The 26,616-nt window shown below is 41.5% G+C and overlaps 1 pseudogene; it reads right to left on the bottom strand.

Annotated features, from left to right (window-relative positions):
* Positions 1-17,607: 17,607 nt before the first annotated feature.
* On the bottom strand, positions 17,608-26,371 carry LOC105875511 (protein prenyltransferase alpha subunit repeat-containing protein 1-like; annotated as a pseudogene).
* Positions 26,372-26,616: the final 245 nt, after the last annotated feature.

Below are 26,616 nucleotides of genomic sequence, written 5' to 3'. Positions count from 1 at the left end.
ATGGAAATTCATCAGCATCTCAATACAGATGCATGTACCGTTTCCTAAGAAATCACAAAGTATAAGATGAGCCAGTGTTCAATAAAAAGTAGAAAATAACAAATCTGTGAAAAATTCATACTATTCATATTCATACTATTTTTGGCCTCATAAAGGATAAAAATCGTGTCTTTTTTTCTTTTATTAAGTGCTCTCTTTAATTAGTTTTTGAATAGTGCTTACAGTGCTGAGACTCCAACTAGGAATATTATACTTTAGACACAGAATTCAAATGGGAAAGAAAAATGCAAAGTTCTTGCCAATTTCTAGATAAACTTTCAGCAGTTTTGCATTCCAGGTCCAATGAAAGTGGTTCAAATTGGCTAAGGGGTATATTTTATACTGATTAAAGATTTATTAGATTTATTATAAAGACCTTTCTTGAATCACAGAAAGAAAAACAGATGCGGGCGACTTCTGGGGCCCCCCTCTCTTTGGACCCCAGAACCTCATCGACGTAAAAAAATAAACAAAATAAACAAAATAAAATAAAAACAGATGCTAATAAAGAGATTATTTAATCTTTAGTTGACCAAATCCCTGGGTAGCAAAATAATTTCACTCTCCAACTGTGGCAGTTTGTTATAATAATGACTCCCAAAGTATCATTCCTTGTTTTCATAGCCCTTACAATGTGATATTGCCTCTCCCTCCATAGCAAGGTGGAATCTTTTACTCTACCACCTAGAATCTGGATAAGCCTTGTGATTTGCTTTGACCAATAGAATGATGTGATGGAAGTGATGTTGTGTGAGTTCCGGAGCCTTATCAGCCTCTGCCTTTGCTCTCTGGGAACAAAGCTGCCTGTATAGAGCTTAAGCTGGCTGCTGAGTGATGAGAAACCACATGGAAAGAGTCCCAGCCTTGCAGTTATCCCCACCAAGGTCAAAGAACAAATACTGTTATGAGTCATGACCATGATCTTTACCTTTCCTCTTTCTGAATGTGAGATAAATATGTTGTATAATACATGTGTAAATAGAGAGAGGGAGTGACTTCAGCAAGATGGCTCACTAGAGACACCTGGCAAGCATCTCCCCCACAAGAAAGGGCCAAGGCAATGAATAAACAGCTAAGACTTGGCTGGAGTGTCCATGGGAGAGCGCCAAAGCACAGCAGGGGGCTGGAGACACAGCTGTGGGGATTGAAAATCCAGAAGGTGGCAGGAAGGCACCAGTCTCTGCAGCCCTGTCTCCCCCACTCAGATTGGATCAGCCCAGAGATAGGAGGGACTTCCCATTGGGTGGAAAAGGTGAGCAGAAGATCACCACCAGCCCCAATTTCTGCTGCTGCAAACAGCTACATTTACTACAGAAGGATCCCATAGTCCTCAAAAACCCTAAGTCCAGTTTGGAGAGCTGCTGGGAATTCATGCAGCTGCACCCCAGATTAGGTGCACAAGGTGTCTGCTCCCCCCAACCCACCCCTGCATTGTGCCTTCGTCAGGGGCCAGCAGCCGCCGCGCCTCCCCAGCACTGGAGCTCCATCCTTATTGCACCAAGCCCACTCAGGTTGCTGAACACCACAACCCCAGCTGCACAGAGCTTGAGCCCACACTGGCTGTGACTCTGGTCCTACACAGCAAGGAAACCAACCCCCCACCATACTTCTAGCCAGAGAAACACTCCGACAGTCTCACCTAGGGTGAACCTACCCTTGAGCCAGCCAAACTGCTGCGTGCCTTCCCCTGAGGAGAGGCCCCTGAGCCTCTGGATAGCTGATATGTCCCCAGACCAGCAGAATGGCTATGCGCCCACACTCAGGACCTGAGGAACAGCCCTGCGGTGCCGTTTCCCTGCACGCACACCTCCGCTCTGCTCAATGACTCTGCACCCCCAATAAGGGCCTGAGAAACAGTCCTGCAGGCTGCCCCTGGCAGGCACACCCCAGGCCAGCTGAACAATCACGCAGCTGTGTCCCAGACCTGAAAAAGAGCCCTGTGAGTCACAGCCAACAAGCATGCTACCTGGCCAGCGGAGCAGTCTATGCTCTTTGCCAGAGTAACAGCGCCATGGCCCCAACCCCAGCAAGACAGACCTCGAGTTGGCCAATCGACTGTGCATACACATTTCCCCATCTGAGAAAGAGCCTGGCAAGTCCACCCCTAGCAAAACCACACCACCGTTACAACAAACTCTCTCAGCTTAGGACACTGAGAAATGCCACCAGTGTGGATTACATGTGAAGAAACTACATGGAGATCACACTACTGCATTTACCTAGAAACAAGGCCAATGTGCCCCACTGAAATGACACCCCAAACATTCATATGAAGGTCTTTCCCTACAAAACCTACTCCATAAAACTAGAAGAGGCAACTTTTTCACCAGATGTGTAGAAATCATTATAGGGACACATCAACCATGAAAAAGCAAGGAAACTTGTCACCTCCAAAGGAAAACAATAATTCTCCAGTTACAGACCACAATTATAAAGAAATACATTAAATGACAGAAAAAAAATTCAAAATAACAATTCTAAGGAAACTCAGACACAGAGAATATGGATAGAAAATTAAGCAAAAACAGGAAAACAATTCATGAGATAGATAATTTTAAAAAGAACCAAATAGAACTTCTAGAGCTAAAGAATTCAATGAATTAAATAAAAAATACAGGCCGGGTGCGGTGGCTCACGCCTGTAATCCTAGCACTCTGGGAGGCCGAGGCGGGCGGATTGCCCCAGATCAGGAGTTCAAAACCAGCCTGAGCAAGAGCGAGACCCCGTCTCTACTATAAATACAAAGAAATTAATTGGCCAACTAATACATATAGAAAAAATGAGCCAGGCATGGTAGGCCTGTAGTTCCAACTACTCGGGAGGCTGAGGGAGTAGGATTGCTTGAGCCCAGGAGTTTGAGGTTGCTGTGAGGTAGGCTGACGCCATGGCACTCACTCTAGCCTGGGCAACAAAGCAAGATTGTCTCAAAAAAAAAAAAAAAAATACAACCAAGAGTTTCAACATCAGACTAGGTCAAGCAGAAGAAAAAAGTCTCTGCACTTGAAGATAAGTTTTTTGAAATAATGCAGGCAAACACAAAAAAGAAAGAAGAAAAACTAAAGAAGAAAACCTACAGAATTTACCATTACAGAAACAAATATTTGTATTATGGGCATTCCAGAAGGAGAAGGGAAAAGTTGAGGAAACATATTTAATAAAATAATAGCAGAAAAATTCCCAAGTCCTGAAAGAAAGATGTACATTCAGGTCTAAGAAGTTCAAAGGACCTCAAATTAATTCAATCCAAACAGGTTGCCTTCAGGCATGTTTTTTTTTTTTTGAGACAGAGTCTCGCTTGTTGCCCAGGCTAGAGTGAGTGCCGTGGCGTCAGCCTAGCTCACTGCAGCCTCAAACTCCTGGTCTCAAGCGATCCTGCTGCCTCAGCCTCCCGAATAGCTGGGACTACAGGCATGCGCCACCATGCCCGGCTAATTTTATATATATATTAGTTGGCCAATTAATTTCTTTCTATTTATAGTAGAGATGGGGTCTTGCTCTTGCTCAGGCTGGTTTCGAACTCCTGACCTCGAGCAATCCGCCCGCCTCAGCCTCCCAGAGTGCTAGGATTACAGGCGTGAGCCACCGCGCCCGGCTCCTTCAAGGCATCTTATAATCAAATTGTCAAATGTCAAAGGCAAAGGAAGAATTTTTAAAGCAGCAAGAGAAAAGCATCAAGACAAATATAAGGGAATCCCCATTAGAATAACTGGATTTAGGCCGGGCACAGTGGCTCACGCCTGTAATCCTAGCACTCTGGGAGGCCAAGGCAGGTGGCCCGCTCAAGGTCAGGAGTTCAAAACCAGCCTGAGCAAGAGCGAGACCCCATCTCTACTAAAAAATAGAAAGAAATTAATTGGCCAACTAGAAATATATAGAAAAAATGAGCCGGGCATAGTGGCGCATGCCTGTAGTCCCAGCTACTGGGGAGGCTGAGGCAGAAGGATTGCCTGAGCCCAGGAGTTTGAGGTTGCTGTAAGCTAGGCTGACGCCACGACACTCAAGCCCAAGCAATAGAGTCTCTGTCTCCAAGAAAAAAAAAAAAGAATAACTGGATTTCTCAGCAGAAACCTTACAGGAAATGAGAGAATGGGATGATATATTCAATGTACTAATAGGAAAACAAACAAACAAACCTGCTAGCCAAGAAATTATTATACCCAGAAAATCTATCCCTCAGAAACAGAGAAGAGGCCAGACTTGGTGGTTCACACCTGTAATCCTAGCACTCTGGGAGGCCAAGGTGGGAGGATCACTTGAGCTCAGGAGTTCAAGATCATCCTGAGCAAGAGCAAGATCCTGTCTCTAATAAACATAGAAAAATTAGCCTGGCGTGGTGGTGCATGCACCTGTAGTCCCAGCTACTTGGGAGGCTGAGGCAGGAGAATTGCTTGAGCCCAGGAGTTTGAGGTTGCTGTGAGCTGCAATGATGCCACTGCACTTACATGGGGCAACGGAGCAAGACTCTGTCTCCATTAAAAAAGAAAAAAAGAAATGGAGGAGAAATAATAAAATATTTCACAGACAAGTAAGAACTAAGAGAATTCATCATCACTAGAAAGGCCTTACAAGAAATGCTTAAGACAGTCTTACATGTGGAAGTGAAGAGGTGATGTCACCATTGTGAAAATATGTAAAACTATAAAATTCAGTGGGAGAGCCAATATACAAAGGAGAAAGAGAAAGGAATCAAACCTTATCACTACAGAAAACCATGCAATTATGAAAGTAAACAACAAAAAGGAAAATAAAGAACAATGTATATACAAAACAGCCAGAAAACAATCAATAATATGACAACAGTAAGCCCTCACCTATCAATAATAACCTTGAAGGTAAATGAAATAAATTCCCTATTTAAAAGATACAGATTTTTAAATGGATTTTATAAAAACAAACCCAAATTATATACTGCCTAAAAGAAACTCACCTCACTTGTAAAACCACATAGACTGAGAATAAAGGGATGGGTAAAGATATTCCATGCAAACGGAAATCAAAAGTCAGCAGGAGTAGCTATACTTATTTCAGACAAAACAAACTTCAAGTTCAAAGCTTTAAAAAGGGACAAAGAAGGACATTATATAATAATAAAAGGATCAATTCAGCAAGAGAATATACCAATTGTAAATATATATGTATGTACTCAACACTGGAGCACCTAGATATATAAAGAAAATTTTATTAGATATAAAGGGAGTGATAGACTCCTATATAATAACATAGATGGGAACTTCAACACCCCACACTCAGCATTAGACAGATCATCTAAACAGAAAATTAACAAAGAAACATCAGATTTAACTGCATCATCAACCAAAGGGACCTAACAGATATTTACAGAGCATTTCACTGAACAGCTGCAGAATACACATTCTTTTCATCAGCACATGGAACATTCTCCAGGACTGACCATATGTTAGAAACACAAACAAGTGCCAAAAAATTTTTAAAAATCAAAATCATATCAAATATCTTATCTGACCACAATGGAATAAAACTAGACATCGATAATCAGAGGAAAATTCAAAACCATACAAATACATGAAATTAAACAACATGGTCATGAATGAACAATAGGTAAAAGAAAAAAATTAGGAATGAAATTTTAAAATTCCTTGAAACAAGTGAAAATACAACATACCAATACCCATGGAACACAGCAAAAGCAAGTTTATAGCAATAAATCCCTACATCAAAAAACTAGAATGATTTCAGATAAACAACCTAACTGTGCACTTCAGGGAACTAGAAAAGCAAGAACAAAACCCAAAATTAGTAGAAGGAAAAAATAAAATAGAGACTAAAAAATCAATACAAAAGACCAACAAAACAAAAAGTTGCTTTTTTGAAAAGATACACAAAATTGACAAACCATTACCTATACTAAGCAAAGAAAACCAGAAAAGGCCAGGCAAGGTGGCTCACGCCTGTAATCCTAGCACTCTGGGAGGCTGAGGCAGGTGGCTCGCTCAAGGTCAGAAGTTCGAAACCAGCCTGAGCAAGAGCGAGACCCTGTCTCTACTATAAATAGAAAGAAATTAATTGGCCAACTAATATATATAGAGAAAAAATGAGCCAGGTATTGTGACGCATGCCTGTAGTCCCAGCTACTCGGGAGGCTGAGGCAGAGGGATTGCTTGAGGCCAGGAGTTTGAGGTTGCTGTGAGCTAGGCTGACGACACAGCACTCACTCTTCCCCGGGCAACAAAGTGAGACTCTGTCTCAAAAACAAACAAAACAAAAAAAAAAAACAGAAAAGACACAAATAAAATCAGAAATGAAAAAGGAGATATCACAATGGATAATACAGAAATACAAAAGATCATTAGACACTACCATGAACAACTATACACCAATAAATTCAAAAACCTAGAGAAAATGGATAAATTCCTGGATGCATACAACGTACTAAGATTTAACCAAGAAAAAACAGAAAACTTGAACAAACCAATAACAAGGAGATTGAATCAGTGATAAAAAAAAGTCTTCCAACAAAGAAAAGACCAGGACCAAATGGCATCATGGCTGAACACTACTGAACTTTTAAAGAAAAATTAGGCTGGGCGTGGTGGCTCACGTCTGTAATCCTAGCTCTCTGGGAGGCTGAGGCGGGCGGATTGCTCAAGGTCAGGAGTTCAAAACCAGCCTGAGCAAGAGCAAGACCCTGTCTCTACTATAAATAGAATGAAATTAATTGGCCAACTGATATACATACATATATATATATATATATTTAGCCGGGCATGGTGGTACATGCCTGTAGTCCCAGCTACTCGGGAGGCTGAGGCAGTAGGATCACTTGAGGCCAGGAGTTTGAGGTTGCTGTGAGCTAGGCTGACGCCATGGCACTCACTCTAGCCTGGACAACAAAGCGAGACTCTGTCTCAAAAAAATAAATAAAGAAATAAAGAAAAATTAATACCAATTCTTCTCAAACTATTCCAAAAATTTGGAGTAGAGAGCATTCTTCCTAACTCATTCTGTGAGGCCAGCATAACCCTGATACCAAAACCAGATAAGGACACAACAACAACAACAATAAGAAAACTACAGGCCAATATTCCTGATGAACACAGATGCAAAAATTCTCAATAAAACACCGACAAACCAAATTCAACAACACATCAAAAAGATAATACAGACTCAACATGGTGGCACATACCTATAATCCTAGCATTTTGAGTGGCCAAGGTAGGAGGATCATTTGGGGCCACAAGTTTGAGAGTAGCTTGGGCAACATAGTGAGACCCCCATCTCTACAAAACATCTAAAAATTAGCCAGATGTGGTGGTACACTCCTGTAGTCCTAACTATTCAGGAGGCTGAGGCAAGAGTATGGCCTGAGCCCAGCAGTTTGAGGCTGCAGTGAGCTATGATCTCACCACTGCACTCCAGTCTGGGCAGTACAACAAGACTCTATCTCTAAAAAAATAATAAAAATAAAAATAATACACCATGATCAAGTAGGATATTTATCCTAAGAATGCAAGGATGATTCAACATACACAAATCCATAAACCTCATATATCACAACAATAGAATGAAGGAAAAACACATATGATCATCTCAATAGATGCAGAAAAAGCTTTTGATGAAATTCAACATCCTTTATTATAAAAACTCTTAATAAATTCAGTAGAGAAGGAAAGTATCTCAATATAATAAAAGCCACATATGACAAACCCACAGTTAACATTTTACTAACTGAAGAAAAGCTTTGAGCTTTTCCTTCTAAGAAGTGGAATAAGACAAGGATGCCCACTCTCACCCCTCTTATTCAACATAGTACTAGAAGTCCTAGACAGAGCATCTAGGGAAGAGAAAGAAATAAAGGATATCCAAATTGGAAAGGAGGAAGTCAAATTGTCCCTGTTGGCAGATGACTTGATCTTATATATAGAAAAGCCTAAAGAATCTAGGAAAAAACTCTTAGAACTGATAAACGAATTCAGTAAATTTGCAGGATACAAAGCTAATATACAAAAATCAGTAGCACGTCTTACATGAACAATGAACTAGCTAAAAAAGAAATCCAGAAGGCAATCCCATTTACAATAGCTACAAAGAATAAAATACCTAGGAATACATTTAATGAAGGAGGTGGAAGATATCTATAAGGAAACCTACAAAACACTGATGAAAGAAATTGAAGAGGAAACAAACAAATGGAAAGACATCCCATAGTCAGGAATTAGAACAATTAATATTGTCAAAATCATACTACTACCCAAAGCAATCTACAGATTCAATGGAATCCCCATGAAAATCCCAATGACATTCTTCACAAAAATATTTTAAAAATCTAAAATTTTTAAGCTACTTCATGGGAATGAAAAAAAAAAAAATCTAAAATTTGCTTCGAATCATGAAAGACTCCAAAGAGCCAAAGCAATTCTAAGCAAAAAGAACAAAACTAGAGGTATCACACTACTAGACTTCAAAATATGCTACAAAGCTTTGGTAACTAAAACAACATGGTACTAGCATAAAAACAGACACATAGACCAGTGGAACAGATTAGCCAACCCAGAAATTAATTCATGTATCTACAGCAAACGATTCTTTACAAAAGTACCAAGAACACTCACTAGGGAAAGGACAGTCTCTTTGACAAATGGCTCTGGGAAAACTGGGCATCCATATTCAGAAAAATGAAACTAGACTTCCACCTCTCATCCTATATAAAAATCAACTCAAAATGGATCAAAGACCTAAACATAAGACCCAGAATGAGGCCGGGCGCGGTGGCTCACGCCTGTAATCCTAGCTCTTGGGAGGCCGAGGCGGGCGGATTGCTCAAGGTCAGGAGTTCAAAACCAGCCTGAGCAAGAGCGAGACCCCGTCTCTACTATAAATAGAAAGAAATTAATTGGCCAACTGATATATATATAAAAAATTAGCTGGGCATGGTGGCGCATGCCTGTAGTCCCAGCTACCCGGGAGGCTGAGGCAGAAGGATCACTCGAGCCCAGGAGTTTGAGGTTGCTGTGAGCTAGGCTGACGCCACGGCACTCACTCTAGCCTGGGCAACAAAGCGAGACTCTGTCTCAAAAAAAAAAAAAAAAAAAAAAAAAGTAGGACAGGGGATACTATAGGCCGAGAAGGGTCACAGGAAGGGAGGAATAGGGAGAGACTTGCTAAAGAATACAAAATTACAGCTAGATAGGAAGAATAAGTTTTAGTATTCTATACCCCTGTAGGATGATTATAGTTAACAATAATACGTTATATAGTTCCAAATAGCTAGAAGGGAGATATTGAATGCTTCCTATACAAAGAAATGATAAATGTTTGTGATGATGGATATGCTAATTATCCTGATCTAATCACCGTACATTATATGTATCAAAACATCACTATGGGCCGGGCGCAGTGGCTCACACCTGTAATCCTAGCATTCTGGGAGGCCGAGGCAGGTGAATTGCTCGAGGTCAGGAGTTCAAAACCAGCCTGAACAAGAGCGAGACCCCGTCTCTACTATAAATAGAAAGAAATTAATTGGCCAACTAATATATATAGGAAAAATTAGCCGGGCTTGGTGGCGCATCCCTGTAGTCCCAGCTACTTGGGAGGCTGAGGAAGCAGGATTGTTTGAGCCCAGGAGTTGGAGGTTGCTGTGAGCTAGGCTGACGCCATGGCACTCACTCTAGCCTGGGCAACAAAGCGAGACTCTGTCACCAAAAAAAAAAAAAAAAAGTGTCATATAAGCATATGTTATTAGTATTAAAAATATAATGTTTTGGCCGGACGCAGTGGCTCACACCTGTAATCCTAGCACTCTGGTAGGCCGAGGTAGGCAGATTGCTCAAGGTCCAGAGTTCAAAACCAGCCTGAGCAAAAGAGCGAGACCCTATCTCTACTATAAATAGAAAGAAATTAATTGGCCAACTAATATATATAGAAAAAATTAGTCAGGCATGTTGGCGCATGCCTGTAGTCCCAGCTACTCAGGAGGCTGAGGCAGGAGGATTGCTTGAGCCCAGGAGTTTGAGGTTGCTGTGAGCTAGGCTGATGCCACGGCACTCACTCTAGCCTGGGCAACAAAGCAAGATTCTGTCTCAAAAAAAAAAGAAAGAAAGAAAAAAAAAAAAAAACATCACTATGTACCCCATGAATGTATGCAATTATTATTTGTCAATTAATGAAATAAAATTTTAAAAACTGGAGTGTAGGTTTTTTTCCAGGATCCTATAAGAGAATGCACATAGTATGTTAATAAGCCTGGGAATTATATGGTAAAATAAGTAGAGGTGAAGGTTCACCATGTTGCATCATTATTTAAAATCTCTTAATTTAATACAAATAAGGTATGGGCCAGGCATTGAAAAACTACTGACCTTTGACAACTTCAAAGAAAAACCAGAAAAGCCAGTTCGATAGCTAGGGCCACAGTCCTGCTTGTGAATGAAGTGAGGAGCTGATTTGGATTTAGTATCTCAACTTAAGAGGCCCACTATAGAGAGAAAGATAGCAAATATGTGTTGTTTTTCAAATTACATAATTTGTTTCCTGGCTGATTTTTAATTATTTTGTTTGTGATATCAATTTTTGGGGAATAAGAAGATAAATACTAGAAAGTCAGAATGTTATGGCTATGCTTATGCCAAAGTCAAAATTAAAGAATATAATCCTTTGGTGTTTGTGATTTTCTCATTTGTGTATTTCTTGCAAAGATGTGGGAATAAACCACATACCTATGCCTGAAGGTTAGTTCACTGGGTAATCTTTGTCTATAATGTAATATATTTGGCCCACATTTCTGAAAACAGCAGTATACTTTTTTTTTTTTTTTTTTTTTTGAGATGGAGTCTCGCTTTGTTGCCCAGGCTAGAGTGAGTGCCGTGGCGTCAGCCTAGCTCACAGCAACCTCAATCTCCTGGCTCAAGCAATCCTCCTGCCTCAGCCTCCCAAGTAGCTGGGACTACAGGCATTCGCCACCATGCCCGGCTAATTTTTTGTATATATTAGTTGGCCAATTAATTTCTTTCTATTTACAGTGGAGACGGGGTCTCGCTCTTGCTCAGGCTGGTTTTGAACTCCTGACCTCGAGCAATCCGCCCGCCTCGGCCTCCCAGAGAGCTAGGATTACAGGCGTGAGCCACCGCGCCCGGCCAGCAGTATACTTTTTAAAAGGAATTCCCTGAATACAATAGCGCTGAGGTTTATGTTACACTAGCAGAACTTTCTTTTCAGTGGAATTTTATTTGGAATACTTCCTGATAGTAATTTTTAATAAGTCTTCAGGATTTGTTTAAACTGCATATATTTATACAAGTTACCTTAAAGGCTCATGAGTCAAAATAATAAGGACGTATACATTCATTTCTCAGGGGAAAGGCATTAGATAAACCCAGAAATGTTGTTTTAAGTTTATTCTTGTTTTTTCCTTAGCCCAAGAAAATGTTTTAATAATTTTGTGAATCTCTCTAAAAGTGTGGATATACTTTCTCTATATTGACATTTTAAGCCAATTTTAATGAGATTTAATTTACATACAGCAAAATTCACCTTTTTGGGTATATAACTCGATGACTTGTGACAAATACAAAGGGTAATCACCACCACAATAGCAATATAAAGCATTCTACAGCTCTAAAAACGTTGGACAGCTCCCTTTTCAGTCCACGCCCAGGCACTAGTAACTACCGATCTGATTTCTATACTTTTGCCTTTTCTAGAATGTCTTATAAATGACATGGCTTTTTTTTATATAGCAAAATACTTTTTAGAGTAACATATTAATATATTGTTTCATATATCAGTGGTTCATTCAATTTTACTGCTCAGTTCATGTGTTTTGGGATGAGTAGGCCACAATTTGCTTATCCCTTTATGAATTGATGGGTTACTCCTTTTTTTTTATCATGGTAAAATACACATAACATAAAATTTACCATTTTTTCTATTTTAAAGTATACAATTCAGTGGCATATAGTACATTTACAGTGTTGCACAACCACCACCAGTATCTGATTTCAGACCATTTCATCATCTCAAAGGGAAACCTTTACCCATTAGGTAGTCCTTCCCCATTCCCTCCTCCCGCCAGCCCCTGGCAACAATAACCTGCTTTGTGTCTCTGTAAATTGACCTATTCTGGATATTTCATATAAATGGAATATACAATATGTGGTCAGTTGTACCTTAGTGTGATGTTTTCAAGATTTATGAATATTGTAGCATGTATCAGAACTTCATTCCTTTTATGGCTATATAATACTCCATTGTATGGATACACTACTTTTTTTTTTGAGACAGAGTCTCACTCTGTTGCCCAGGCTAGCATGCCATGGCATCAGCCTAACTCACAGCAACCTCAAACTCCTGGGCTCAAGTGATCCTCCTGCCTCAGCCTCCTGAGTAGCTGGGACTACAGGCACAGGCCACCATGCCCGGCTAATTTTTTCTATTTTTAGTTGTTTGGCTAATTTCTTTTTATTTATAGTAGAGACGGGGGTCTCACTCTTGCTCAGGCTGGTCTCAAACTCCTGAGCTCAAACAATCCCCCCACCTCGGCCTCCCAGATGCTAGGATTACAGGCATGAGCCACCGCGCCCAGCTGGATATACTATTTTTTGTTTATCTATTCATCTGCTGATGGACATTTGAGTTGTTTCCACTGTTTGACTATTGTGAATGATGCTGCTATGAACATTCTTGTACAAGCCTTTGTTTGAACACATATTTTTAATTCTTTTGGGTATATAACTAGGGGTAGAATTGCTGGATCTTATGGTAATTCTATATTCACTCTATTGAGGAATTACCAAACTGTCTTCTATAGAAGCTGCACCATTGTACATTCCCCCCAGCAATGTATCCTTACCAATACTTGTTATTTACCTGGGTTTTGTTTTGTTTTGTTTTTTAAGAGATAGGATCTCACTACCTGTTGCCCAGGCTGAAGTGCAGTGTCTCCTCTGCACATCACACACTGCAGCTTCCAACTCCTGGCCTCAAGCAATCCTTCTACCTCCACCTCCCAAGTAGCTTAGACTATAGGTATGCTCCTTGCCTGACTTCCGTTTTTGTTTTTTTTTTAATTATAACAATCCTAGTGGGTCTGAAGTAGTATCTCAGCGGGAGTTTTGATTTGCATTTCCTTAATGATATTGAGTGTCTTTTCATTTGCTTATCATCCATTTGTATATATTCTTTGGAGAAATGTCTATTCAAATCCTTCACTCATTTTTAAGTTGGGTTGTTTGCCTTTGTTATTGAATTCTAAGTGTTCTTTGTGTATTCTGAATAAAGTCTCTTATCAGATATATGATTTGAGAATATTTCCCATTCTGTGTGTTTTCTTTTTACTCTCTTGATGGTATCCTTTAACACACAAAAGTTTCTAATTTTGATGAAGTCCAATTCATCTATTTTTTTCTTTTGTTGTATATATTTTTTGTGTCATATCTAAGAAGCCATTGCCTAAGCCACAGTCATAAAGATGTATCTTTATGTTTTCTTATATGTATTTTATAGTTTTAGCTTTTGTATTTTTGGGTCTTTGATCCATTTTGATTTAATGTTTTTAGATTTAAAAAATTTAATTAAAAAATGGTCTGTCTTAGTCCATGTGTGCAGCTATAACAGAATAGCTGAAACTGAGTAATTTATGAAGATTAGAAATTTATTCTCTTACAGTTCTGAAGACTAGGAAGTCCAGGATAAAGGTACCAGCAGGTTCTGTCTCTGGTTCCTAAACGGCGCCTTGTTGCTCTTTGAGAGGAGGAAGATTGCGCCCCCTTGTGGGAGAATAGCAGAAGAGAGAACCTACTCCTGAAAGCCTTTGCATGCGGACATTGATCCGCTTACGAGGGTGGGACCCTCAGGCCCTAAATATCTTTCACTGGGCCCACCTTCGAGCACTGGTGTATTTAGGACTAAATTTCCAACATATAAATAAATTTGGGGGGACATGTGGGTATCCTGTTGTCCCAGTAAACACAAAGCTATGTTTGTTTATCTTTTATTTTCATATTCATTCATATTCTTGAGTGGAAGATCTATGATAACTTTATATCAAAAACATAAAATAACAATGATATATATGAATAGAAGTAGAAAGTCAGGACCAGGAAATGAATACATGCCAATGATAGTGGCCAGCATAGTTATTACACTATGCTTGAACATCAAATTTGGCTCTAATTTTTTTTTTTTTTTTGGAGACAGAGTCTCGCTTTGTTGCCCAGGCTAAAGTGAGTGCCATGGCTCAGCCTAGCTCACAGCAACCTCAAACTCCTGGGCTTGAGTGATCCTTCTGCCTCAGCCTCCCGAGTAGCTGGGACTACAGGCATGCGCCACCATGCCCGGCTAATTTTTTGTATATATATCAGTTGGCCAATTAATTTCTTTCTATTTATAGTAGAGATGGGGTCTCGCTCTTGCTCAGGCTGGTTTTGAACTCCTGACCTTGAGCAATCCGCCCGCCTCGGCCTCCCAAGAGCTAGGATTACAGGCGTGAGCCACAGCGCCCGGCCTAATTTTTTTTTTTTTTTTAGAGACAGGGTCTCGCTCTGTGGCTCAGGATGGGGTGCAGTGGTGCAGTCATAGCTCACTGTAGCCTCAAACTCCTGGGCTCAAGTGAACCTCCTGTCTTGGCCCCCCCAACATGCTAGGATTACAAGCATGAGCCACCACTCCTGGCCTCAGAGTAGTTTCCTTATGTCAATAATTCATTTAAACTGCATTTTTAACCATCTGATTATGAAAGCAATATTCAGATTCTAAAATATTTTTTGGCAATAATTATTTGGAAAAATTTAAGAGAGAAAGAGATTTTTTCCATTTACTCAAGTTCCTTACAGATCAGAAAAAACAAAACAAATCCCAAAAAGTCAACCCAAGTTTAAAATGCTACTTCATTGCAAGAAACAACATTTATAGAACTAAACTCTTAATAAACTTTACACAGTGCCTGTTACTTCCTTCAGTAATGAAACAGCCCCAAACCAAATCATAAAGTGGATATAATTTGTCTTCAGTGTCTCCTCCCTCCTCTCTTTCTGTGCCTTCCCTAAGAAGCAAAAACTTTCCCAGCAACCCCTCACCTTCCTGCCACTTCTCTTTGGAGATATTGAATTACCTTTTAAATTGAATTACCTTTTAAATTGATCTGATAAATTAATCACTGTTTATGTTTTTTTTTTTTTTTTTTTTTTTTTTTTTTTTTGAGACAGAGTCTCACTTTGTTGCCCAGGCTAAAGTGAGTGCCGTGGCGTCAGCCTGGCTCACAGCAACCTCAATCTCCGGGGCTCAGCGATCCTCCTGCCTCAGCCTCCCGAGTAGCTGGGACTACAGGCATGCGCCACCATGCCCAGCTAATTTTTTTTGTATATATATTTTTAGTTGGTCAATTAATTTATTTCTATTTTTGGTAGAGACGGGGTCTCGCTCAGGCTGGTTTCGAACTCCTGACCTTGAGCAATCTGCCCGTCTCAGCCTCCCAAAGTGCTAGGATTACAGGCGTGAGCCACCACGCCCAGCCACTGTTTATGTTTTAACAAGTGTAGGTTTCTCAATATATTTCCTAATAAAATTACACTCTGGGAATTTTTTGAAATAGCATCCTTTGAAATGCAAGAATCTACTAAGAGTGATTTTAAGGACTCTGGCAGCTTTGTGATCAGGGTATTTTGGAACAGACAGTTACCCAATAGATCTCACCACATAGACACTTGGTTGGCAGCCTAGTCCCTCATATAAGCATGACTGGCCTGCCCCTATAAAACACTTTCCCTGTGATTACAGAGGTGAATGACAATTCCCCTTTCTGATAGTAAAACTTTGTTACACATAAAATTTGAAATAGTATAAAATAAATTCCTGGTATAAAATAAATAGTATAAAATACTATACTATAGTATTTTAAATACTATACTATATACTATATAAAATACTCTACTATAAATAGTATAAAATAAATTCCAGCATGACTGGCCTGCCCCTATAAAACACTTTCCCTGTGATTACAGAGGTGAATGAGAATTCCCCTTTCTGGTATAAAACTTTGTTACACATAAAATTTAAAATAGTATAAAATAAATTCCTTCAATGTGAGAGCCAGACCATAGAATGCTGAAATCTGTGCTTTTTCTTTTTCAGTCAGCAAACATCCCTCTCACAATTTTTTTTAAACTAGAATATCTTTAAAAATTATCATTTGGTGCATGAATGGGTACTTACTGAACACCTTCTATGTGTCAGACACTGTGCTCTGTAGTTTCAAATGTTACATCCATTCCTCGTTTTTATAAAGCCAACCCAGTGTTTACAATAAAGATGCTAAATTTCATATAAATATAAACATAATTGATGTATTGATATATCATATTCCTTGAGGTAAAAGACTACCTGCTCACTTTTTTATCCTTTGAGCCTAGTCCAGTGCCTGGCATTTAGTACATAAGCTCTCATTAAATCTTTGTTGAATATTTCTTTTTTCTTATTTTCTCTTTTTTCTTTTCTTTTTTTTTTAGAGATGTGGTCTTGCTCTGTTTCCCGGGCTGGAGTGCAGTGACCATAGCTCACTGCAGTCTCCAACTCCTGGGCTCAAGCAATCCTGTCTCAGCCTCCTGAGTAGCTGGGACTACAGGCACATGCCACCACACTCACCTAATTTTTCTACTTTTTGTAGAGATGGAGTCGTGCTCTTGCTCAGGCTGGTCTCAAACTCCAGGCCTCAATTGCTCCTCCTGCCTTAGCCTCCTACGTTGCTAGGATTACAAGCATGAGCCTTTGTGCCTGGCCCTTTGAATAATTCTTAAATAATTATTTGTCAAATAGATAGAACATTGTGGTTAGTACTTGATAAATCTATCTACTGATAGTAGTGGTGTTTTAAGAGACTACGGCAAAGTGGATTAATGTGTGAACTTGACCTCCTCCAACAATTATATATTAATAGGCATTCAATAAATATTTAATTAAATGAGAAATTAGGCTGGGCATGGTGACTAATCCCTGTAATCCCAGTGACCAGAGACTCTACTTCCCTAGTCCCTGAGCTTGAGATTTACTCATGCTCTAGTTTTTCCCCAGAATGTGGATATTTGATTCCCGTAGTCTAGGACTCTTGGAGTATCCATAGTAATCAGTGCACAGAATTATTTATTTTTTTTACAAGAGAATTGGTTTGTATTTTGACATATCCATCCATCTAGCCATTTGATTCTCAAACAATTACATTAAATCATTCTGCATTTGTATTAATGTTCTTTAGCTGAATTACAACATAAATTTTTAATGTTTTAAAAGATTTGCCTGAGATGGGTGGAGGCGTGTGCTAACTAATTAGGAGAACCAAACGAGAAGCCTCATCTATAGAAATATAAAGCATGAGAAGTTAAAAAGAAAATTTAAGACTCACTGTTTAGCAGGAAAGAACTATACAATTATTTTACCCCCAAAGGAATGCCAGTTCTTACAAAATAAATAAAATAAAAGATTTACTATGGACTTTTAACCTAAAGATGAAGAAAATATGGTTAGTCAATAATAGTAAACGGTTCATGCAATGTAAGGAAAGCAATATAGCACTAAAAGGGGAACTTGGCTAATCCACCTCTTTCATTGACTCAAAGTGACCAGCCACTCCCTGTGCGCTGGCGAACCTGGCTGGCCCTGCGTCCCGGCTAGTGGGCAACACTTGGTCAGTGCACCTGCGCTCCACGCCTAGGCCTAGGAGCCTGGAGCTGGGGCCGCTTCCGGCGTTGGTTTCCTGGGAATGGCCTTGCTTGCTTGGGTCGTTCAGCCCACCCACCTCATTGCCTGAGACAGTTGGGGGCCTGCTGGAATAAGGTGCAGGTCACTCAAAGTCCCCCAGGGCTGTCGCAGGTGACAACCCGGTCATGCTGTGAGGAAACCTACCATGTAAATGATGCTGGAGGTAGAAAGCATGCCGCCTATGACACCAAAGAGTTTCATGTCCTGCATAGGACATGAAATGACAAGATCAGTGCTGAATTCAGCTTCTTCTAGAAGATGAGGAAGATTTATCCTTGGTTCCTCTGTCGAAGCTGCCGCTTCTTCATCTTTTGGAAGAAGTAGGGCTGGCTTACTTCTTAAAGGGTTTTGCTCCAACACAGAACTGTCTATCACAGTTTGGCTAATCAAAGACTTTAACAAAAACTGGCGGCAGTGAAATCCACTATGGTCTGAAACAAGCAAGGATGCCCAGTGTTGAGTAGAAGATAGTTCATCAAGAAGAATCTTGACATCTAGCTTGGCCACGTGCTGTAAAACCCAGATGCGATGGGACCAGGCATTATAGTTGCTTGGGTATCTCCCTGCTGCTTCACCACAGACCTTCATCTCTTCTTGTATTAGCCAAAGTGTCCTTTCTGTAGGAATTGTTCCCAAGTTTCCTTTGGTTACAAAGGAAGGCAAGGAGGTTTCCTGAATTAACTGTTGTAACACCCATCTCCTGTGAATCCATGTTTCTGGACTCTTTGGAAACTTAGTTAAGACCAATTTTCCCAGATGTAAATCTTTAATTGGATTTAAAGTGCCAGAGAGGATCAGCTCTTTCCTCACATTCCATGCAGTGGTAAAGTCTGGGCTTAGAAGCAGCAGGGTGCATGTGATGTCTGTTGGTTCATCTCTGTTCAGCCATTGTTTTCTTGTTCTGTACAAAAGGAGATTGTAGGGGACTGACATATATTTTCCTAGTTTAAGAATTAAATTTAGTGGGTGATGTACGTGTTCTGCCCAGAGCGTTTGAAAGTAATGTGTTCCGGACAGGGTCCTTGTGACAAACATGGTTGCTGCCTAGAAGCATAACAATAGACCTGAGTTTCTGCATTGAGGCAAGAGCTGCCCAGCCCCACGATAAGTGGAGGCCTGGAGGCCACACAATAAGCACATTGTTCTTTTGATTGTTGCTTAATCCCATAAGATGGCTGGTTAGTCAATGATGGGTAAGACGCTTCAAAGGGAGGGGCAACCTAAGCCATGCACAGCTGCAGGGGATCAGGTTAAGAGGAACAGAGCACAAAAAATGCCCCCTGTGGCGGCCTTGCCCAACCTTGCTAATCTCAGTCTGTGATCTATGCCTGGCACCTTGAGCAACTCCCTGGAAACCTTGATTCAGGAGACATCTGTGTCCTTAGGCTACATGTTCTGGAATTTATGGCTATGGCTGCCACGCCTGGGTGGGCATGTACGAGGAACTTTGATTTTGGGGGTATAAAAATAAAACGACTGGTGCATTATGCACTGTAGTCTTGTAACCTCTTTGTGTGTGTCTTATTGTGTTCTGTGTTCATCCTCCGTCCTGCAAATGGGCCACGACAGGAGCTTGTTGTGGACATACGGCAAAAGGAACCTGACACACCAGCTCTCCACACCAAGTTTGTTTTCAACCAGGACTATGGGACTCCGGTTATACCTAGCTGCAGGACATGTGATCAGGCCAATTCCATCTATGTGTAGGTTCCTCCTGAATGTGCTGGTGATGTCCTTCACTACCCACTGTGCCGCTGCTCTCGGCCATGTTTCAGAATTTTTTTCTTAAAAAGTTATATTTATTTATTTTGGGGGTCTCACTCTGTCACCCAGGCTGAAGTACTGTGGCTTTTTTTTTTTTTTTTTGGTAGAGATGGGGTTCTCACTATGTTGCCCAGACTGGTCTCAAACTCCTAGACTCAAGATATCCTCCTGCCTCAGCCTCTTAAAGTGCTAGGATTACAGGTGTGAGCCACCATGCCAAGCTAAATGCACAGAATTTCTTGCTGTTTTCATGATGTAGAATTCTGGCAGCAAAATGGCAGCTGGGCTGTGCAGAGTGCTGGGCTGGTCCTCTGTTCTGGCTTCTGCCCAGACACTGGCAGAACATCACTGCGTCTCCCCCATTCTCATACATGGCTACCTTATGGACCACAGCTGGCCTTGGACCCCAATCAAGATATGCTCAGAAATTTGCCACTTCATGGACCCAGGGTTCTGGCTAATTTCTCTGTTTTCCTCTTAGAAGCCTGGTAGGTTACTAGTTGCTTTTGGCTTAAGGGCACTTTCAAATTTAGCTCCCAAAAGAAAGATATACTGATTTTCTAGCCTGAATATCCAGTCAAACCTTCTTCATCTTTAGAGCCATGGCCATCCCCTAAGTCTTTGGTCCCCATAGAAAGGTAGGAACAGCTTCTTGTTTACATTTATGAATGCTCCTTCTCACGAATTCCTTCCTTCCTGCCATGAGGTTCAAAGAATACATAGTAAGTACCTTTTAGGCAGCCAAGGAGAGAAGATCTAGCTTGCATGTGGCCAGCCCCCACACTGCCCATTTTCTAATATCTTGTGAGCATTCCGGCCTTTGCCTCCTCTTCCTCTGGGATCCTTTGCCACCTACGTGAAGGGAGGGAGAGCTCATATCAGCTTTGGGTTCCTCCTTTTCCTGGGCTTGCCCTTGTTTCCTGGACATTTCCAAACATTCCTTGGTTTTCATGGTTCTCCTTTGTGCAGCCCACTATAAAAACCCATCTTTTTCAGAGCAAATAATATGCATAGCTGTTAGGTTTGTTCCAGGTGGGAACCCAAGAGTATGTACGGGACAGGTGCGGTTAATAGAAAACTGAGGTTGGTAAAACAATAGCCGCGCAGCCAGCATGCCTATCTCCCCTGATAAGGACAAACTACCCCTCCCTTATCTCTACAGGATGAGTCCCAGAAGTTGGTTACCGCAGTGGCTATTCTGGCCAAGGTACTCATTCCGCCCTGAGAAATCCTTTATACAACCAAGGCTCTCCCCTCCCTCGGTGAGGACTCCCTCCACCCCTCTGCACCAGATGACCAAAATAGACAGTATTTTGCTACACATGAGGCTTCACGTGTCTCTCTCTTGGCTCCGGACCTAACAATAGCCATAGCTAGATAGTTCCTTCTGGCTTTAAGAGGCTTTGGTGATTATCCCCAAACAAAATCTGGGCTGTGGCTGGCCCGGTGGCTCCCACCTGTTATCCTAGCACTCTGGGAGGCCGAGGCAGGCAGGATCGCTCAAGGTCAGGAGTTCAAGACCAGCCTGAGCAAGAGCGGGACCCTGTTTCTACTAAAAATAGAAAGAAATTAATTGTCCAACTAAAAATATATAGAAAAAATTAACCGGACATGGTTAACCGGTGCATGCCTGTAGTCCCAGCTACTCAGGAGGCTGAGGCAGGAGGATCAATTGAGCCCAGGAGTTTGAGGTTGCTGTGAGCTAAGCTGACATCACGGCACTCTAGCCCAGGCAACACGGTGAGACTCTGTCTCAAAAAAAAAAAAAAAAATCTGGGTTGTAATTAACATTCCCAATTGGCTAAGACCTGAAGGTGGGGCTTAATGGCTTTTTCAAAAGGATTAGTTCTTCTCTTCCTCCTTCTAAATTAGTCTCCTTAAATCCAAAATTTTGGAGGCAGATTTTACAGCTTTAGCCTACAGGTCTGCCTTCATTAAGAGCAGTGTCTAGCCAGGGGAGGCGGCTCGCGCCTGCAATCCTAGCACTCTGAGGAGGGAGGATAACTTGAGTTTAGGAGTTCTAGACCAGCCTCAGCAAGAGTGATACCTTGTCTCTACTAAAAAAGTATAAAGAAATTAGCCAAGCTAGAAAAAATTAGCTGGGTGTGGTGGTGCATGCCTGTAGTCCCAGCTACTCGGGAGGCTGAGGCAGGAGGATTGCTTGAGTCCAGGAGTTTGAGGTTGCTGTGAGCTAGGCTGACGCCATGGCACTCTAGCCCTGGCAACAGAGTGAGACTCTGTCTCAAAAAAAAAAAAAAAAAAAAAAGGCCGGGCGCTGTGGCTCACGCCTGTAATCCTAGCTCTTGGGAGGCCGAGGCGGGCGGATTGCTCAAGGTCAGGAGTTCAAAACCAGCCTGAGCAAGAGCGAGACCCTGTCTCTACTATAAATAGAAAGAAATTAATTGGCCAACTGATATATATATATAAAAAAAATTAGCCGGGCATGGTGGCGCATGCCTGTAGTCCCAGCTACTCGGGAGGCTGAGGCAGAAGGATCGCTCGAGCCCAGGAGTTTGAGGTTGCTGTGAGCTAGGCTGACGCCATGGCACTCACTCTAGCCTGGGCAACAAAGCGAGACTCTGTCTCAAAAAAAAAAAAAAAAAAGAGCAATGTCTAATGACTTGATTTTTCTATAGCATCCATTGGGGATAGGTTTTTGGAGCAAAGCCTCTAAATGTATATGACGTCTTAAAGATTCAAAATTTGAGGATTCCTCTTTCTCTGGAGTCTAGTCTTAAAATTTTTTACCAGAGAGTTTTGATGATTCTCTATATTCTCAAAAGGGTTTTTTTGTTTGCTTTTTTTTTTTTTAGTTTTAAGGTCCAAAATCCTAAGCCACACAACAACATAGATGAATCTCAAAAGCATTTCTAAATGAAATCAGCCAGACTCACAGTTATGTGTCAATTTGACTGGACCATAGGTGACCAGGTATTTGGTTAAACGTTGTTCTGAGTGTGAGGTGAGGGTGTTTCTAGGTGAGATTGGCACGTGGCTGGGTGGACTGGGAAAGCAGATTTCTCTCCCCAGTGTGGATGTGCCTCTTCCGATCTGCCAGGCACCTCACGGCCCCGCCAAGTGGCACGAGCAGCCCCATTGCTTCTGTTTCTTTGGGGAACCCCGACTAATGCAGGACAAGTCTAAAAGCTATCGTAATTTCAGAGTGTTGATAAATGTATGAGTGAAAACAATATCTTGAGATACACTACAACTATAAAATGATATGAAAATATCCGTGACTTATTATAACCGTTACAAAGTCATAAGAACTGCTAATACTACTGTAGTTTGTTGCCCACTTTCACAAGTGAATGAAGGAAATGCTAAATTTCAGCTATAGGTTAGTGAAAATAAAAATATAATTTATTCCCCATCTTGTGAACATTGTTAATGCTCTACCTGAACCCCTCAGATCTCTTTTAGGGGCCCATCCCCTAGCCTTCTTTTGTCAGCTGTACCTGGAGACTCATTTTAGAGGGCTGCCCTTGGGCTACTGCAGCCCTTTGTCTACAGACTTAATCTGTGTATCTAAGTACCCAAAGGCAGCCCCTAGCAGATGACTGACTGGTAAAGTTGTGTGAAAATCCAGCTTCTTTGCCTTAAGTGGGCACAAAGATGAGTTATAACTTCTGCTCCAGAGACCCCTGTTGGATCAAACTGAGGTTGGGACTTTGAAATTGCACTCTATCATTATTTTGTTTTTCCCTCATCCCCGGTTACTCCTTAGTATCTTTCTTACACGTGGATCCTCATCTCAAGGTCCGCTTCCAGGGAAGCTTACTTGATACACCATCCACGTTCACAGAGGCCCCTAGTTCAAGAATCCCAGCTCTAGGGGAAGTGGTTGGAAAGAGTTTGAGTGCTAGTGTGTTTGGGGTCTGTCTGCTCTCAGCAAATTATAAGAGAGCAGTGAGCCTAGGCTAGAATTGAGCTGGGCTTAATTCAAGCAGAGATCAAAAAGGGTAAAGAAAACCCAGAGATCATGGGGTTCACAGGGCTGGAAAATCCTACTTCTTCTCGATCCCAAATATTAAGGGATAAGATCGGAAAAACCTTGAGTGACAAAGACTCAGTAAGACATCTAAGTAAACAAAATGACATGGCCATGTAGCAATTAGATTAAGGGTGATCCCTTACCTGGGAAGCCATAAGGTAACCACCTTTTAGGTGAAAAAGCATATCATGGGGATGAAGAAGCAAAGAAGTAAGACAGGCTTGACAGCTATATTTAGATATGGTTGCCAAATTTAGCAAATGAAAATATGGGACACCCAATATTTTATCTGGCCACTTTATGTCTTTTATTTATTTATTCATTCATTTATTTATTATTTGAGACAGAGTCTTACTGTGTTGCCCGGGCCAGAGTGACATGGCGTCAGCCTAGCTCACAGCAACTTCAAACTCCTGGGCTCAAGTGATCCTCCTGTGTCAGCCTCCTGAGTAGCTGGGACTACAGGCATGTGCCACCATGCCCGGCTAATTTTTTCTATATATATTTTTAGTTGGCCAATTAATTTCTTTCTATTTTTAGTAGAGATGGGGTCTCACTTTTGCTTAGGCTGGTTTCAAATTCCTGACCTCAAGCAATCCGCCCGCCTCAGCCTCTCAGAGTGCTAGGATTATAGGCGTGAGCCACTGCACCCGGCCTAACCTTATGTCTTTTAGAAGACAACTTTGGGAATAATTACTGGCACCTGAATCTTTCTGACAGTAAAGATCAGAAACATACCAAGTTTCTCAGGGAATTGTCTTGATAAAGAAACCACAAGCCTGACCATAAGAATTTTTGCCTACCTAGGAAACTTAAATATAACCCTCAAGCCTCCAAATTTGCCTAGGTAGGAGGCACACTATGAAAGCCTCCAGGACAACAAGCTCTTCAATGTCTACTGCAGATGTGGCCATAAAGAATAATGAATAAGGAAGAGCCTCTCAGAAGATGGAGACAGGCAGGAAGATTGCTTCAGGCTAGATGTTCAAGACCAGTTTGGGCAACACAGCAAGACCCCGTCTGTACAAAAAATTTAAAAATTAGTTGAGTGTGGGGGTGCATGCCTGTAGTCCTAGCCACCTGGGAAGCTGAGGCGGGAGGATCACTTGAACCCAGGAGATTGAGGTTACAATGAGCTACAATGATTACACCACTGCACTCTAGCATGGGTGACAGAGTGAGACCCTTGTGACAAAAAAAAAAAAAAAAGATGGAGCCAGGATTTATAGAGAAAAATGGTAAAAGGAGTTCTCCTAAAGGGTAGGATCATAGTGTAGTCAAGGAATTCTCCCCCTTCAAGATAGGGAACTAGAAGTCTTCACAATGCCAGCACAGCTGTTTTTTATAATTGCTAAGGACTAGCAATTGTGTGTGTCTCCCATTCTTCCTTCTTCTTAATGAGGTTTGGTTTTTTTGTGTATATTTGGGGGGAGGGTTGTTTGTTTTTTGTAGGTTGTATATCCTAGCTCCACCATTGCAAATAAGAGAAAGGAGAAAGACAATTTACGGCAAACTTACTTTCCCAATTCAAGTCACCAGACCATGAGGAACCATATTCAGTCTTACATGGAGAAGACTGCATGTCACTCAGAGATCCTAAATTTTGAGCTTGGTGCAATGACTAGAAGGGGCTTTGAGTTGTCTCCCTTGGTAGGAAGAGAAAAGAATGTGTTCTACGTATGGTAAAGGGGTGAAATGGGTATTTGATCACCAGAAGAGTGAACTGTGCAGAGTTCTCTTCTTCCTGGGCACATAACTAGACTACACTTCCTACCCTCCCTTGCAGTTAGGTATGGCCATGCCTCCAAATAATATACTAACCCCCAGACCTGGTCCGTAAAACCTTCCAGGAGTGATCCTTCATGCTTTTCCCTGCTTTCAGATGGCTGGAAGGTGATGATCCCCAAAGTAACCTTGAGATCCATATTAAAGATGGCATAACCACATGATGGAACTTGGGTCCTTACATTGCCTCTCAGCAGAGAGCTACCTAAGAGAACCACTGAACAATGAGCACTGACATGATGAAGATTATGTTAAACCGCTGAGATTTTGAGGATCCATGCAAGGCCCCTAGAGCAGCAGCAGCAGTATCTCCTGGCAACTTGTTAGAAATCCAAATTTAAAGTCCTGCCCATTATCTATTGAATCCGAAACCATGAGGATAAGGCTGTCTGGGTGACCCTAATACACACTGAAGTTTGAGAACCACTGATCCAAGAAAATATCTAATGTTAACTAATGAAACACCCACGTAGGCAATCCCTGACGTTGGTCAGTCCACTGTTGCTATCGTCTCTCCCTCGTTCAAGGTGATGCTATGAACCACTGGCCTAACGCTACTGACTGAAGACGTTTATACACTTCTGGCCCTGATCTCAGCACAGGCCATGGTAGACCCTTGAGGGAGAATGGTTCTTTTCACTTAGAGATAAACTCATTTGAGGTTGCTTTCCAAAAAAGTTCTATTAGTATTTGGTTTTCCCAGATCTTGGCATGCATGACATCATAGTCCAGACACCACAGAAGGACTCTGTGAACTGGGATGATCGACTCATGCAGTGTGCCTGAGACTTTCCTGGCTTCAACACTGAAAGTCCCGTGTCCCAGAAACCACCCAGTTTCAGGCAATTAAGGGTGTTTGGTCACCTGAGTCAGTGTTGGTTAAAATGTTCACCCTTGTGACACAGAACCTTTTCCCTCACAAGAATGGTCCATGGCTCAACAGGTCAGGCAACTTTTATTTTCAGCTTTCAAACACAAAAGTTCTAATAACACCATCTTTCTCTGGCAGTTGACTCACTCACCTTTGAAGCCAGGTGCCTTGATTGCCTCCTGGGGCCGCTGCATGCTCCCTTCTGAGGGTGCGTGGTCGCAGAGACGGCGGGTTTCAGCGCCAGCGAACGTTCGCGCGGGGGAGGTGAGGAAGGTGAGGAAGGTCACTTCCACAGCTCACCAAGGCAGGGGCGTCAGGGTGGGGCAGGGACCCACATTTTCTATTTAAACATTTCCTATGTATTTAAGCCTGCTAGAGGATAAAATATGTTCCCTGGCTTTATAACACAAGGTAAAATGCTAGCTTTGGAATGAATAGC

The sequence above is a fragment of the Microcebus murinus genome, chromosome 2 (assembly GCF_040939455.1).
Source record: "Microcebus murinus isolate Inina chromosome 2, M.murinus_Inina_mat1.0, whole genome shotgun sequence".
NCBI classification, from domain to species: Eukaryota; Metazoa; Chordata; class Mammalia; order Primates; family Cheirogaleidae; genus Microcebus; species Microcebus murinus.
The sequence above is the reverse complement of the archived record's forward strand: the minus strand, read 5'-3'. Positions and strand labels throughout refer to the sequence as shown.